Source organism: Carcharhinus amblyrhynchos, chromosome 7 (assembly GCF_965287045.1).
Source record: "Carcharhinus amblyrhynchos chromosome 7, sCarAmb.v2.hapA, whole genome shotgun sequence".
Classification (NCBI taxonomy): domain Eukaryota; kingdom Metazoa; phylum Chordata; class Chondrichthyes; order Carcharhiniformes; family Carcharhinidae; genus Carcharhinus; species Carcharhinus amblyrhynchos.
The window spans coordinates 89,753,707-89,771,432 of NC_137330.1; the positions used below are offsets into that span (position 1 = coordinate 89,753,707).

The window sequence follows — 17,726 nt, forward strand, 5'->3', positions numbered from 1 at the left end:
ATGTAGGGCAGTGTATGAAATCCACTGAATGTTTAGTGGTGTTTGTCCTTTGACAATCTTGGAAATAAGGGCACCAGGGTAAAACCTTAGAGTAAGCGAACTGGTTGAAAGTATCTGAGAATTAACAGGTATATCAATCAGATCTCAAACAATGATGACTCAGAGTATAGGAATGAGATAGACAATCTGGTGAACTGGTGCGGCAACAATAATCTCTTCCTCAATGTCAACAAAATGAAAAAGATTGTCATCGACTTCAGGAAGCGTAAAAGGAGAACATGCTCCTGTCTACATCAATGGGGACGAAGTAGAAAGGGTAAAGAGTTTCAAGTTTTTAGGGTCCAGATCACCAACAACCTGTGCTGGCCCCCCCATGCTGACCCTACAGTTAAGAAAACTCACCAACGTCTTTACTTTCTCAGAAGACTAAGGAAATTTGGTACATCAGCTATGACTCTCACCAACATTTACAGATGCACCCGAGAAAGCATTCTTTCTGGTTGTATCACACAGCTTGGTATGGCCCCTGCTCTGCCCAAGACTGCAAGGAACTACAAAAAGTCGTGAATGTAGTTCAATACATTAGGCAAACTTGCCTCCCATCCACTGACTCTTTCTTTACTTCCCACTGCCTCATAAAACAGCCAGCATAATTAAGGACCCCACACACCTCAGACATTCTCTCTTCCACCATCTTCCGTTGGGAAAAATATACATAAGTCTGAGGTCACATACCAACTGACTCAAGAACAGCTTCTTCCTTGCTGCTGTCAGACTTTTGAATGGACTTAAAGAAAAATATAGCACAGGACTAGGCTCTTTGGCTCTTCACGCCTGCACCGACCACGCTGCCCAAACTAACTAAAACCCCCTACCCTTCCGGGGACCATATCCCTCTATTCCCATCCTATTCATGTATTTGTCAAGAAGCCCCTGAAAAGTCACTACCATATCCACTTCCAGCACCTCCCCTGACAACAAGTTCCAGGCACCCACCACCCTCATGTAAAAAATCTGTCTCGTACATCTCCTTTAAACCTTGTTCCTCGAACCTTAGACCTGTGCCCCCAAGTAATTGACTCTTCCACCCTGGGAAAAAGCTTCTGTCCATGCCTCTCATAATCTTGTAACCTTCTATCAGTTTGCCCCTCAACCTCGGTCATTCCAGTGAGAACAAACCAAGTTACTCCAACCTCTTCTCATAGCTAATGCCAGGCAACATCCTGGTAAATCTTTTCTATACCCTTCCAAAGCCTCCACATCCTTCTGGTAGTGTGGCAAGCAGAATTGAACACTATTTTCCAAGTGCGGCCTAATTAAGGTTCTACCAAAGCTGCAACACGATTTGCCAATTTCTAAACTCAATGCCCCAGCTGATGAAAGCAAGCATGCTGTATGCCTTCTTGACTATCTTCTCCACCTGCGTTGCCACTTGCAGTGACCTGTGTACTTGTACTCCCAGATCCCTTTGTCTATCAATACTCTTAAGGGTTCTGCCATTTACTGTATATTTCCTATCTGTATTAGACCTTCCAAAATGCATTACCTCACATTTGTCCAGATTAAGTGCCATTTGCCATCTCTCCATTTATCTATATCCTGCTGTTTTCTCTGATGGTCCTCATCACTATCCGCAAATCCACCAACCTTTGCATTGTCCACCAACTTACTAATCAATCCAGTTACATTTTCCTCCAAATCATTTATATATATTACAAATAGCAAAGGTCCCAGCACTGATCCCTGAGGAACACCACTTGTCACAGCCCTCCATTCAGAAACGCACGCTTCCACTGCTACCCTCTGTCTTCTTTGACCGAGCCAGTTTTGTACCTACCTTGCCAGCTCACCTGATTCCTTGTGACTTCACCTTCTGCACCAGTTTGCCATGAGGGACCTTGTCAAAAGCCTTAATGAAGTCCATGTAGATAAATCCACTGCCCTATCCTCATCAATCATGTTCATTACTTCCCCCAAAAAAATCAAGTCAGTGAAACACGACCTCCCCTTCACAAAATCATATTGCCTTTCACTAACACATCCACTCATTTCCAAGTGAAAATAAATCCTGCCTCGAAAAATCCTCTCCCTTACGTTGCATTAAGTTGATCTTTCTCTACACTCTAGCTATGACTGTAACACTACATTCTGCACTTTCTCATTTCCTTCTCTATGAATGATATGCTTTGTCTGTACAGCGAGGAAGAAACAATACTATTCACTGTATGTTAATACATGTGACAATAATAAATCAAATCCCACAAATGCAATGTGATAAAGACGAGATAACCTGGTCTTTTTTGTGATGTTGATCGGGGGATAAATACTGGCCAAGACACAGATATAAGTCTCCTGCTCTTCTTCAAAATAGTGCCATGGGATATTTTAGATCCATTGAGGGGGTAGGTGGGGTTGCAACTCAAAGATGGTACCTTCAATAGCACAACATTCCCTCAGTATTACGCAGTGTCAGCCTTGATTTTTTGTAGCTCAACTGAACATTTTCAAAAAATTAAATCAATAACTTGCAATTATAGAACATGTTTTAATATTCAAGATATTCCAAATTCCTTACAGCCACTGCAGTCCTTTGGGATATGTAGCTATGACTGTAATGTTGCAAATGCATGCAACCAATTTACACAAAGCAAGGTCCTATCAGAAGCAATGTGATAATAACCAGATAATTTGCAGCAGAGAGGAGGGTTTGTGTTCATACATATCTGTGTATTTTATACACATCTAATAATATTTTCAAAAAATATCAGATGGAGGCAGCAAACTAGCACCTGAGCTTTCATACACTGACTTAATGCTACATAACAAAATGGGTCCAATTCACAAAACACTGAGGTCAAGTGTTTGAAAATTCTCAACACAGGTTTTTTTTTAAGTGCACTGGTTATACATTCGCATCAAATTTCCACAGAGTTTTATTATTTCCAAAAAGGTGTCAACTTGTTTATAATATATGGGTCAGTGGTTGTTAAAATAGCGCAGATGGGAAGGTGATCTGAACATACATTAAGATTACACAGAAGAATTCCAGCTTCCCGGCCTGTTTTGTGTTACGAGTTTATGGGGCAGGCACACAGGACCAGACTTTACTGAGAAATGAGCCATTCAATCAGCCTGGGTCCCTGCCAGCATGTCACCCATCAGACATTGGTACAGGTCTCACAGCAAGCTGCCCAGAAAACCAAAGAAATGTGTCAAGGCATTTGGAGCAGAGTCAATGAATAAAAGCCCAAATATATTTTCAAATGAAAGGTAATTAATAAAAAGCAAATTTTCCAATTTTGAAAGTTGTTTGCGGACATGACATATCTAGGAATCAGTAAAAACTGACAGCTGTCAAAACATGATTGTGCTGATAGATTGGTTACACATGTCTGAACAATAGAACAATTCAAATCCTTCGTATTCCTGCCCTGGCATATTCAGGTTCTTTCAAAGATTGTCAATTAGATGTGCGCTTCCTCATCGTCACAAATTATATTTATCGGATCCCTGAAGCAAGATCCCGAGTGCCTCACGCTGAAAAAGTACATTTGTGTTAAATAAATAGATGTTAATGTATTATTGTAGTTCATCTGATACAATTGTCCATGTGAATTTCTTGACAACAACTTACCTTTCTTTATATTGCACATTTAAAATAGGAATCTATCACGGCTCCTCACAGGATTGGCATCAGACATGTAGCCAAAAGGAGTGATTTTTTTATTATTTACTCTTTTACAGGATGTGAACAGCATGCTGGCACAGCGGTTAGCACTGCTGTCTCACAGCACAAGGGACTCCAGTTCAATTCCAACCTCGGGTGACTGCCTGTTTGGAGTTTGCACATTCTCCCTGTGTCTGCGTGGGTTGCCCCCAGGTGCTCTGATTTCTTCCAAAGATAGAATCCCTGCAGTGTAGATGGAGGCCATTCGGCCCAGTGCCTGCACTGACAACAAACCCAGTCAGGTATGCAAGTTAGATTCACAGGCCTTGCTAAATTGTCCCTTACTGTGCCAAGCTGTGTTGGTTAGATAAGTTAGCCATTGTGAATGTGCGGGGTCATGGGGATACAGCAGGGGAAAAGAACCTGAGTGGGACACTCTGTCGGTGCAGACTTGATGGGCCGAGTGGCCTCTTTCTGCACTGTAGAGATTCTATGATTCGATGATGTGAACATTGCTGGCTAGATCAGCATTTATTGCCCTAGAGAAGGTGGTGGTGAACTTAGTTAGCTAAGTAGGTTTTGAGGAAGATCTAAAAGGATGAGAGGTGAAAGACCAAAGAGGTTTTCAAACGGAGCTCCAGAGGTTAGTGTATACAGCTGCCAATGGTGGGATGAAGGGAATTGGAGCTGCACTAGATAGTGCAGAAATACAAAGTTCTTGGAGGATGTTACAGAAACGGGGAGGGAGATAAGGCTTTGAAGGGATCTAAACACGAGACACCTAAAATAAAGGCACTTAAGGAATTAGGAGCTGATGTAGGTCGGTGAGCACTGGAACATAGTGTAGGTTACGGTACATTCAATGTCATCAACAACCAAATGCCATTCAACATGTATAAAAAAACCAAGGCACTTCATAACAGCATCATCAAACCAACCTTAAACAAACCACATTAGGCAATATATGACCAATAGGTGACCAAAAGGTTGGTCAAATGGATAGGTTCTAAGGAGTGTCTTAAAGAAGAAAAGGGGTTTAGAAAGGGAATTCCAGAGATTAGAACCTTCAGCTGGAGGCACAATCCCCAATTGTGTAGCAATTAAAATAATTTACAGCAGAGTTTGAGATGAAGTGTTAAATTAAAAGTGGAGGCGTTTAGAGTAGCTAAGAGTAGTGGGCGAGAAGAGGATTGGGAGAGGTTTAAACGTCAACAAAGATTGACAAAGAAGTTGATAAAGAAGGGTAGGAGAAACTATGAAGCTGGGCTAGCGCTTAATATAAAAAAGGATAGCAAGAGTTTTTATAAGTATATAAAAAGGAAGAGGCTGGCTAGGGTGAACGTTGGACCCTTAGGGGATGAGAGGGGGGACTTAGTGGTAGGGGATGGGGAAATGGCTGAGGTCTTGAATAACTTTTTTGTTTTGGTCTTCACGGAGGAGGACGTGAGTAATTTGCCGGGTGTCAGCGATGGAAAGGTGGTAGGACTGGAGGGCCTGAATGACATTATTGTTACTAGAGAGGCAGTGCTCGACAGACTGGAGGGACTGATTGTGGACAAGTCCCCAGGACCGGATGGAATGCATCCGAGGGTTCTGAAAGAAATGGCGGAGGTGATAGTGGATGCCTTGGTGGTTATTTTCCAGACGTCGCTGGATTCCGGGGAAGTGCCGGAAGATTGGAAAACGGCTAATGTTATGCCGTTGTTTAAGAAGGGTGGCAGGCAAAAGGCGGGGAATTATAGGCCGGTTAGTTTAACGTCTGTTGTAGGTAAAATGTTAGAATCCGTCATCAAGGAGGAAATAGCGAGGCATCTTGAGGGGAATTGCGTGATAGAGCAGACGCAGTACGGTTTCGTTAAGGGGAAGTCGTGTCTGACAAATTTATTGGAGTTCTATGAGGATGTGTCTAGGGCAGTGGATAGAGGAGAGCCGGTGGGTAGAGGAGAGCCGGTGGATGTGGTCTTTCTTGATTTTCAGAAGGCGTTTGACAAGGTGCCTCACAAGAGGTTATTGCAGAAGGTAAGGGGGCATGGAGTTGGGGGTAGGGTGTTAGCGTGGATAGAGGATTGGTTGTCAAATAGGAGGCAGAGAGTGGGGGTTAATGGGTGCTATTCGGATTGGCGGTTGGTGACTAGTGGAGTGCCCCAGGGGTCGGTGCTGGGGCCTCAGCTATTTACCATTTATATAGATGATCTGGAGGAGGGAACCGAGTGTATGGTGTCGAAATTTGCTGATGACACCAAGATTGGTGGAACGGCAAATTGCGCGGAGGGTGTGGAGAGTCTGCAGAAGGATCTAGATAGGCTGGGCGAATGGGCCAGGAACTGGCAAATGGAATTTAATGTTGGCAAGTGCGAGGTGGTCCACTTTGGTAGGAATAATGGTAGGAAGGGCTATTACTTACGGGGCGAAAAACTGCAGTAGGCGACGGTGCAGAGGGACCTCAGGGTCCTTGTGCATGAGTTGCAAAAACCCAGCCTGCAGGTGCAGCAGGTGGTCAGGAAGGCTAATGGGATGCTGGCCTTCATAGCGAGGGGGATTGAATATAAAAGTAGGGAGGTCTTGCTGCAGCTGTATAGGGCATTGGTGAGGCCGCAGCTGGAGTACTGTGTGCAGTTTTGGTCGCCGCACTTACACAAGGATATTTTGGCCTTGGAGGGAGTGCAGAGGAGGTTTACTAGACTGATACCGGAGTTGAAGGGGTTGAGCTACGAGGAGAGGCTGAATAAACTAGGCTTGTACTCGTTAGAGTTTAGAAGAATGAGGGGAGATCTCATTGAGACATATAAGATGATGAATGGGATGGATAGGATAGAGGTGGAGAGGCTCTTCCCGCTCAGAAAGGACAGTAGGACTAGAGGGCCTAGTAGCCTCAAGATAAAGGGGGGGGGGGGGGGGGGGCGGTTTAGAACAGAGTTGAGGAGGAACTTCTTCACTCAAAGGGTGGTGAATCTCTGGAATTCTCTGCCCGTTGAAGTGGTGGAGGCTGCCTCGCTAAATATTTTTAAGACGCGGGTTGATGGGTTTTTGATAAGAGAGGGGATTAAGGGTTATGGGGAGAGGGCGGGAAAGTGGAACTGAGCCACGACAGATCAGCCATGATCTTATTGAATGGCGGGGCAGGCTCGAAGGGCTAGATGGCCTACTCCTGCTCCTATTTCTTATGTTTTATTTCCTATTTCTTATGAAGTCATGTTCATGGAAGATGAAAGCTGACCAGGCAAGCACAACAGTCATCTTCTGTGAAAAAGGAGCAAAGACATGGATGAGGGTTTTGGCAACAAATAAACAGAATTGGGGAAGAGATAGGCAGTGTTTGTAAAAGTAGAAATAGAAGCTCTATGTAATGGAGAAGATAATAGCTCAGAACCAAACAGGGGACTGAAGTTACAAACTGTCTGGTTTAACGCTACACAATGGTTGGAGGGGGATGAAATTTATGGTGAAAGGGGAGGGGTAGAAAACAACGATTTCAATCTTCCCAATGATCTGGGAGAACGGCGGCTCATCCAGGACTGAGAGCCATGAAAATAGTCTGGCAACATCAAGGGAATGGGAGGATCGAGGGAGGTGGTGGTAAGGTAGAGAGCTAGGTGTTGTCAGCAGACATGTGAAAACTGATGTGGTGCTGTTGCAATGATACCATCAAGAGGGGGCATGTAGATGAGAAGCAGAAAGGGACAAAGATAGATACCCGAATAACAAGAGGGTTTGCAGCTTGCTCCAAACCTGTACAAAATCCAATAAAGTCAAGAATGAAGTAAACTAACAGCACAAATTGAAATTACTCTTGATCGGACCAGGAAATAAGGCTGGATTATCTGCGTTGAGACCTGTTGTAATTTCCAGTTAATTGCATCTACATTTTGTAGAATTGATCCCGCAGATTAGATATCTTTTCCAGCACCAGCTCACATTTCTCCACATTTATCTTTCACATCTTGTATTTCTGGTAGATCCTTTTTCTTCAAACCCTCATTACCCACATCTCTCAAGTGAATTCCAGGCTTGTACCTCACACTCAACACAATGAGAAATGGAGAGAGTCTTCTGTTCTAATCTAACTTCATAAAATATTCAAATTCGCATGAACCGGCTTTTGCTGCTTTTCATGACATAAATTTCAGACAAATGTTGTGAATTAAGATTTTGTCAAAAGTGAGCAGCAATCGTTGTTCAGTCAAATTACTTTCTAACTGGGATTCCAGCGATTGCCCAACCATGTCATTATTGTAGCTTTTCAAAGGTCTGAAGCTCATAAACAATTTCTAAATGCCAAGTACAACTTCTTTTGTGAAATCTGTTTCGGTATGAGTTGTTAGCCCAAAGCATTTTCGTGCCCTGTGGTGGAGGATGAGGTTCATCCCACATTCCTGGCACAGGACCCAAACTCCTAGGTTAAAACCATTCACGGAGGCTCAGCTATGCACACTGCAAAGAGGAAGCCACAATGCAGCAATAACAAAAATTGTGCAGATGCCTTAGAATGTGTTTGGCACCTTTCCAATAACATTGCTAGTGATTTACCTTTGACCAACATTTGTTTCCTAGACAACAACAGAAAGGAAAAGAAAAGTTGACCCATTTTACATGGAAACAAAAGCAGTTGGCAACAAATTCTGCAATCGTTTGATTTATGGTTGGTGTAATTGGCTTGATGGCACACAGGAAATCAAAAGCAAAAAATATTTTTCTGAATTGTTTTTGATCAGAAATGAAACAACTATCAGCTGGGTATCATAAAAACTGGCTGGAAATCCTAGGAAATCAGACAGCTTCCTTAGTGCAGACAATCAGGTTGACTTGGCAACCCCCTACATCTTGTGTGATGATGTATTTGTGACGTGTTGATTTGTATCTGGGGTTTGAAGTCTCACTCTGCCAAATGGCAGTCTCAGCTGCATTGTTGCAGAGGAAGGCGGCAAGCTGAACAGGATTGTGATTTGCTGACGTCTGTTTGCTCTGGGCCCTCTTCTTGGCCAGCTGGGCTTTTTGTTCCAGTTCACTTTTTCCAATGACAGACAACGCAGACCGAATAACACACTGCCCATTAACAATCCCAACACTGAAAGGTTCAAGCTGGTGGGATCTTCCAATCCGGCCAATGGCGCACCCCTGTCGTTGGTTTCCTGGCGACGAGTGGTGCATTTAACCCCATTGACAACTTCTGGTCACGTTGCCGCCACCATGAAATACATGGCAGTTTGCGCAGAGAATCCCACCCATGGTGTATTCACAGATAAACATCTAGAAACACTTTTGCACAAGGGAAGAATTTAAATTCCTTGCCAGAGGTGAATACCGAGGTTGGGGAGGCAGGGGTAATATGGCAGGCAAATGCAGGGTGGAAAGCCCACTGCCTTCATGTCTCCCTACAATTAATGATGAGAAAGCCTACCTACCCAGAAGCCAATTAACGCCCTTATGTGACCACTTAAGAATCACATAAGGGCCTCAGCCCACCCTGCTCATATTCAACCAGCAGCAGCTGAGGACTCACCACTGGGGCAGACTGTACAGCAGATACTGTTGAATTTGCCTGCAGCTTTCCTTGGGCAGGGTAGCCTCATTTTCAGGCACTCTGTGCCCAGTGTTATCAAGCAGTACCTGCTCAGCAATAACTTGCTCAGTGATGTCCAGTGGGTGGCACAGTAGTTAACATTGCTGCCTCACAGCGCCAGTGGCCCAGGTTCAATTCCTGGCTTGGATCACTGTCTGTGCGGACTCTGCAAGTACTCCTTGTGCCTGCACGCGTTTTCTCTGGGCGCTCCAGTTTCTCCTCTCAGTCCGAAAGATGTGGTTAGGAACACTGGTGAAGAATTTAACACGGTCAATGTACCCGAACAGGCACCAGAGTGCGGCGACTAGGGCATTATTACAGCAAATTCATTGCAAGGTTAATGTAAGCGTACTTGTAACACTAATAAATAATAAATAAACAGTGGAAGCAGTGTATACCGTCTACAAGAAGCGCTGCAGCAACTAATCAAGGCTCCTTTGACAACACTTAGCAAACGTGCGACGTATCACTTGAAAATCAAGTTAACAGATGCATGGGACCACCATCAGCTACAAGTTTTCCTCCCAAGCCACACCACCCTGACTTAGAAATATATCACTGTTCCTACACGGTCACTGGGTCAAAATCCCAGAATTCCCTTTCGAACAACACTATGGGTGTGACTCCACAACACGGACTTCAGGAGTTCCAGAAGGCAGCTCACCACTACCTTCTCAAGAGCAATTAGGAATGGGCAATAAATGCTGTCCTAGCCAGTGATGCCCACATCTTAGGAATAAATTCATCCATTGACTGTGTCTACATTTCCTGCTGCCTTGGATAAGCAGCCAGCATAATCAATGACTACATGCACCCTGGTCATACTTTCTTTCACCTTCTTCTGTTGGGGAAAAAGATGCAATTCTGCACCCCCTCCTTTCCTTCTCCCCTTTGTACTCTATGAATGGTATGCTTTGTCCGTGTAGCACACAAGAAACAATACCAATACATGTGACAATAATAAATCAAATCTAATGTTAAAAAAAATCAAGATTTTGCAAGTACATTAACAAGAAATAAAAGTGTAGTAAAATATAAACACTTAACAACATTTTTACACAGAGCAAATTAAAGATTGGAGCATACAACTGGAGTGATGATAGAAACCAAAAAAATGAAAGTAATAATTTAAAGTGTTTGTTTTTAAATTTGCTAAATAATACATTTATTATATTCATACATTGAACAGTACTCCCCAATTATAAAATTATTTCTTCAGTGCCAGTTCTGCCATTTATCAAATTTTATTAATGATACTGTTTAGAAACGGTTGCACTAACTGAACAAGATATAACAGTTTATGAGGTTTCTAACAATGAGGTGAAAATGGGGAAGTTGCATCTCAGACTGATTTAAATGATTGCTGGCTTGGGTTAGTGGTAGGGTGTCGGGGGGAGGGGGGGCAGGGACAAGTAGGTGGGTCATTAGCAGCTTGTGGCACGGCACCAAGTGACTGACCCCAACATAAGGATCTCAGCACTCCCCCTGTGCATGCCCTATATCCTGGGGCAGCAGTCAGCTTCTGAAGGGAAACGTCAACAGAAGCTAATCCCTTCAGTTCAACCTCCTCAGCAAACCCAGACCAAGGGATCTTCTTGGCTGTAGGTTTCAATAAATACAGCACAGCTGTATTAAAGGGACATATCTGAAACTGTTGTCTATCACTATCCATCATTAGATTTGGTGTGATGTGTAATCCCATGTATTCTGTAGTCAGATCACAGCAACACATGCCCACATAGCCTTCTAGTTCCCTTTCTATGTTTTTGGTCTTATCTTCCAATAAAGAACCCATATTATTGCATTACTAATCTGTGTTGTACCTTCATGTTAAACAGAAAACGCAGCAGGAATCACTGCTGGTTGTTTGAGGTTCCAGTGTGAAGAGGCAGGAGCTCCATGTCAATGAAACCCATTGTAAAGACAGCTGGGCTCCACTGCATCTCCATGAGAGGAAATCATCTGAGAGAAAGCAGATCAGTGCCACGTGTTACACTTTATAATAACTGATTTTCAGAGTGCTGAAAGACAGGAGGTTACCTGTCCACCCTCTCAGCCGAGGACAGGGTCATCATCCACAAGAAAGAGGATCAAAAGAAGTGGAGAAATGAGGAAAGACAATGGAAATACACAGCAGGAAAGGAAGTGCTCATGACAGGTTTTGTCTCCAATGACTTCTCTTCATGCTCCCTGCTCATTTTCATTTAAATCATTGCAACATTATTTTAACGAAACAGCAGATTATTTTCTTACATAAGCTTGTTGCCATTTTCCCTCAAATATGAATGATCAGAATTCACAATTTCTACACTGGTATCAACGTGAAATTTTAAACTACCAATGCATTTAAAGAAAAATCCACTGAAAGCAGCAAGTCAAGGTTGTGTATTTTTAGCCTTTCCTCATCCTGATTTGATTGCCAAAATTAAGTGATAATTTCCTCTCTCCGAAGGTCCATTCAAATTCATGATTCATTATTTTTGTTGGAAGTAAATTAGGGGATTTGGAACAAAGGAAGGCAAATGGAGTTAAGCCATGATCTAACTAAAAGGTAGAACAGGCTGAAAAGGCTGAATGGCTGTACTCTTATCATTTTTCTTGCAGCAGTATGCAAAAGTCCAGTGAGCATCACCCAATCTTATCTCACTCCTTTTAAAAGTTCCTTTCTTCTGGCTTAACAGTAAATATATTGACCAGGTGTCTTCCAAATACATTGCAGTTAGCTGCAACTGCACTCCGTTTAAAGCTTTGTATAATCAATCATTAAAGAAACTGCTCACTTCATTATGATTTTTTGACAGCATTGTCAAACGAATTTAACTGTTATTAAAGGGAAAACTCCCCACAAGACAGCATAGCATAAACTTTTGTTTTCAAACACAAAATAAGATCGACATTGAAATGCACTTGTCACTTCACATAATGTCAATGCGGTCAAAGTGACCTGTGGGGCTTTTCATGGTCCAAATACTTTTCAGTGAATGCACCATCTCTTGAAATCGCAGATGAACTATGAAAAAGTGTTTCACCTTAGGTATTTTGCACCTTCTTTTAGTTTAGGCAGGCCGGTGGCTCTCGCATTGAGAAACAGCCCAGGGTTTGGAATTCAGGCTCAAACAACTGGAAAGCACCACATTGTTCAGAGACGTCATTGTGTGACTGTCAGTCAGGTTCGCAGAAATATCCAGATAATGGGAAATATTTCTGCTCCAGCTGAGTTCAGTACCATGTGAATTTTCAATTAACTCACAAACTGCTTTTATGCTTTTTTTTTTAAATTTAGATTCCAAGAGTGTGGTATTCATGAGCTGGCTCCCATTATTTTGGTTGTTAAATCAATTTCCCACAGCCAGACCAAAAACTCAGCAGGCACAGGAAATCTTTTGGAAATTAACAAAGGAATTAGGAGCAGAAATAGGCAAATTCAGCCCTTTGAGCCTGCTCTGCCATTCAATCAGATCATGGCTGATCTCTCCCTGGTCTGAAATCCATCTCCCACCTGTTCCTCATATCCCTTTTTTTTAAATTTAGAAATATATCTATCTCAAAATAATGAGAGATATGCAATATCACCCACTAAACACTGTTACTCAAAAGTCAAAAACTACTCCCACAGAGTTACCTCTAGAAGCTTTCATATTCAGGAGAGCATAGTTGGAGTGTGAGGTGAAGATGATATTCCCTCTGCTCTGTATTGGCAAAACCTCTGCTCCACAACCTCAAAAGAGGGATGAGATGATCAGTTTAGTGACAATAGTTTAGTGACATGGACTTTATCTAATTTCCCTGTCTTCGTCACCCCACCATTTATTAGTTGATACAGCAAATTAATTCACCTACTTATCAGGGAATCCATTTATTGTGTGTTGTGTATGCTTAAAGTCTATGGAAATTGTAAACTTTAAGATAAAGATGTTCTGCTGCTTGTTACACTTATCCCTGCCTAGTAACCCCTGGGATCCTCTTGGAGTGTTCTGACAGGTCTAATTTTAAGGAAGGATGTAAACGTTTTGGAAACAGTTCAGAGAAGGCTTACGTAAACTAATACCTGGAATGGGTGGGTTGTTTTAAGAGGAATGATTGGTTAGGCTTGGCTTGTTTCCACTGGAGTTTAGAAGAGCAAGAGGCAACTTGATTGAAACACTAAATTTTGAAGGGTCTTGAAAGGATGGATGTGGAGAGAATGTTTCCCCTTGTGGGAGAATCTAGAGCTGAGCGGGGGGGTGTCACAGTACAAAAACAGGGGGTCATTCATTTAAGATATAGATGAGGAGAATGTTTTTCTGTCAGAGGGTGGTGAGTCTTTGGAACTCTCTTCCTCAAAAGATGATGGAAGCAGGTCTTTGAATATTTTTAAGGCAGAGGTAGATAGATTCTTAATTAACAAGGGGCTGAAAGGTCATTGGGGATAGATGAGAATGATGGAATTGAGGTTACAATCAGATTAGTCTTGACCTTATTGAATGGTGAAGCAGGCTCAAGGGGGCTGAGTGGCCCACTCCTACTCCTAATTTGTATATTTTACACCAGACCAGTTCAATGGTCAGTGAAAAGCATTTCTTTGGGGGTCAGTTTTCAGTCAGTCAGTTTCAATTCTAAAAGTCCCAAACAGGGGACAGCAGCAAGAAGTCCCAGTTAACTTAAATAGTTGGAAAAGGGCTGCAGTTAGAAACATAGAAAAACTATGGCATAAACAGGCTCTTCAGCCCACAAGTTGCGCCGAACATGTCCCTACCTACTAGACATACCTATAACCCTCTAAGTTCCATGTACTTATCCAAAAGTCTCTTAAAAGACCCCACTGAATCCGCCTTCACCACCACTGCCAGCTGCCGATTCCATGCACCCACCACCCTCTGAGTGACGAGCTTACCCCTAACATCTCCTCTGTACCTACTCCCCAGCACCCTAAACTTGTGTCCTCCTGTAGCAACCATTTCAGCCCTGGGAAAAAGCCTCTGAGAATCTACTCGATCAATACCTCTCATCATCTTATAAATCGCTCTCAGGTCACCCCCTCATCCTTCTTCTCTCCAAGGAGGAAAGACCGAGTTCTCTCAACCTATCCTCATAAGGCATGCCACCCAATCCAGGCAACATCCTTGTAAATCTCCTCTGCACCCTTTCTATGGCTTCAACATCCTTCCTGTAATGAGGTGACCAGAACTGAGCACAGTACTCCAAGTGGGTTCTGACCAGGGTCTTATATAGTTGCAGCATTATCTCCCGACTCCTAAACTCAATTCCTCAATTGATGAATGCCGGTACGCCTTCTTAACCACAGCCTCTACCTGCGAAGAGTCCTATGAACCTGGACCCCAAGATCCTTCTGATTTTTCACACTGCTAAGAGTCTTACCCTTAATATTATAATCTGTCATCCCATTTGACCTACCAAAATGAATCACCACACACTTATCTGGGCTGAAGTCTATCTGCCATTTCTCCATCCAGTCTTGCATCCTATCAATGTCTCGGTGCAATTTCTGACATCCCTCCACACTATCCACAACACTTTCAACCTTTGTCTCACCAGCAAACTTACCAACACATCCCTCCACTCCATCATCCAGGTCATTTATAAAAATCACAAAAAACAAGGGTCCCAGAACAGATCCCTGGGGCACTCCCAGGTGACCCACCTCCATGCAGAAAAAGACCCATCTACAACCATTCTTTGCCTTCTGTGGGCAAGCCAGTTCTGAATCCACAGAGCAATGTCCCTTGGATCCCATGCCTCCTCACTTTCTCAATAAGCCTTGCATGGGGCACCTTATCAAATGCCTTGCTGAAGTCCATATAAACCACATCTACTGCTCTTCCTTCATCAATGGGTTTAGACACATTCTCAAAAAATTCAATCAGGCTCGTAAGGCATGATCTGCCTTTGACAAAGCCTTGCTGACTATTCTTGATCATACTACACCTCTCCAAATGTTCATAAATCGTGCCTCTCAGGATCTTCTCCATCAACTTACTAACCACTGAGGTTCGACTCACTGGTCTATAATTTTCTGGGCTATCTTTTCTGCCTTTCCTGAATAAAGGAACAACATCCACAATCCTCCAATCCTCCAGAACCATCCCCGTCTCCATTGATGACGCAAAGATCATAGCTAGAGGCTCAGTAATCTCTTCCCTCACCTCCCACAGCAACCTGGGGTACATCCCATCTGGTCCCGGCAACTTATCTAACTTGATGCTTTTCAAAAGCTCCAACACATCCTCTTTCTTAATGTCTATATACTCGAGCTTTTCAGTCCGCTGCAAGTCTGCACTACAACCACCAAGATCCTTTTCCACTGCGAATACTGAAGTAAAATATTCATCAAGTACCTCTGTAATTTCTACCGGTTCTATACAAACTTTCCCACCGTCACACTTGATAAGTCCTATTTCTTTCACGCCTTATCCTCTTGCTCTTCACATACTTGTAGAATGCCTTGGGGTTTTCCTTAATCTTACCTGCCAACAAGGCCTTCTCATGACCCCTTCTGGCTCTTCTAATTTCCTTCTAAAGTTCCTTCCTACTATCCATATACTCTTCTAGATCTCTAGCATTACCTAGCTCCCTGAACCTTTTCTTTTCTTCTTGACTAAATTCATTACAGCTTTCATGCAACACAGTTCCTTTAGCCTACCATAACTTCCCTGTCTCTTTGGAACTTTGCTGTACAGAACTCAAGACAAATATTCCTTGAAAATCTGCTGCATTTCTTCGGTACATTTCCCTGAGAAAACCTCTTTCCAATATATGGCTCTAATTTCCTGCCTGATATCCTCATAATTCCTCTTACTCCAATTAAACACTTTCCTAGTTTGTCTGATCCTTTCTCTCTCCAATGCCAACGTAAAGGAGATAGAGTTATGATCACTATCACCAAAATGCTCTCCCACTGAGAGATCAGACACCTGCCCAGGTTCATTTCCCAATACCAAATCAAGTACAGTGTCTCCTCTTATAGGCTTATCCACATATTGTGTCAGGAAACCTTCCTGAACACACCTAACAAATTCCTCCCTACCTAAACTCTTTGCCTTAGGGAGGTTCCAATTGATATTTGGGAAATTAAAATCTCCCATCACTATAACTCTGTTATTGTTACATTTTTCCAGATGTTTCTCTATCTGCTCTTCAACATCCCTGTTACTATAGAAAACACCCAGTAAAGTCAATGACCCCTTCCTGTTCCGAACCTCCACCCACAGAGACTCCGTAGATAATCCCTCCATGGCATCCATCTTTTCTACAGCTGTGACACTCTCTCTAATCAACAGTGCCACTCCCCTACCTCTTTTTCTGCCCTTCCTGTCCCTTCTGAAACATTTGAAACCTGGGACTTGAAGTATCCAGTCCTGTCCCTGAGTCATCCATGTCTCTGTAATGGCCACCACATGACATTTCCAAGTAGCGATCCATGCTCTAAGCTCGTCCACTTTGTTCACAGACTTTAAGCAGACCTTAAGTTAGCAGACTTTAAGCAAAATGGGTTAAGAGGAAGCCTTGACATCAGAGTAAAATCAAGAGAAGCCTGGAGGCAACAAAAGGTTGCTACAGGCTATTGGACATAATACCCCTTTGGAGAAGTTCTGCTTAGTCTGGCTGAAATGGTGCTTGTGGGCTAGTATTTGACTGGAATCCAGCAGAATGAAATCTTGGAAAGCAAAACTGAAACAGGTGGGTAGTTATTGAAATTGCAGCAATGTTTGGAGAGAATTCCTAGTCAAGATCTTTAGAGGTGAGGATTGGAAACTCTCATGATAGGGACAAAATTTCAGTGAGATTGGTTGACTCAGTGCGGCTAATATCCAGGTGGAGTGTTGAGAAATCCACGGAATCTGTTTTGGTTGCAGCTGTCATTTATTGTGCAGTGCAGTGTATTTGACTTAGTTTGCTTCTTCATTCGCATATACCTCATACTTATCCTGAATGTGAGGAGTGTAAGCTGCATGTTGTAAATTGTTGTGTCTTTCTGAAGTTGTATCATCAAATTTATTTTTGTTTGCTCAAAACCAACGGAATCTTGTGACTTATTAAGCTCCTTGAATCTCAAAATTTGTGTTCTTTAAATAAAACTTTCCTACATGGTCAAGGATTGTAACCAGTCTCTGCACTGCTCACAGTCTTAGCCAGCATAACAGTCCACAGAAATTATGTTGAGGTGACAACTGGTAAATCTGCTGCAAAGCTCCACCTTGTTGTTTCACTCATTAGGTAGGAGCAATTAATCTACCAACTACTTCGTCACAAGGACCTGTAACTCCCAGGTGCAGCAGCACTACACTCCTCAGTGTAGTGCTTTCCTGTGGGATCCACAGGAAAGCCCCCACTTCCTCCCACAAGCCCCCATAATAGTGCTGTTGGAACTGGATGCTTTATGTTGATTCCTATGCACTACCGCTGAATTATTCCATTATACTGCCTGTGATCTTTAAACAAAATTGGAAGAACTAACAATCATAAACACATCAGTAAAAACTGCTGTTATCAGAGGTGATG

At 42.8% G+C, this 17,726-nt stretch overlaps 1 protein-coding gene across 4 annotated transcripts in view; it reads right to left on the reverse strand.

Annotated features, from left to right (window-relative positions):
* Positions 1 to 17,726, reverse strand: part of ankrd6b (ankyrin repeat domain 6b) — a 201,692-nt gene that overhangs the window by 116,534 nt on the left and 67,432 nt on the right. Inside the window, exon 2 of one of the 4 annotated variants that reach the window (XM_080192771.1) lies at positions 12,850 to 12,945. The exons of the other annotated variants lie outside the window; for them this stretch is intronic. The gene's annotated coding sequence lies outside the window, so the exon portion shown is untranslated. The remainder of the gene's footprint in view (positions 1 to 12,849; positions 12,946 to 17,726) is intronic. 4 annotated transcript variants of the gene reach the window in all.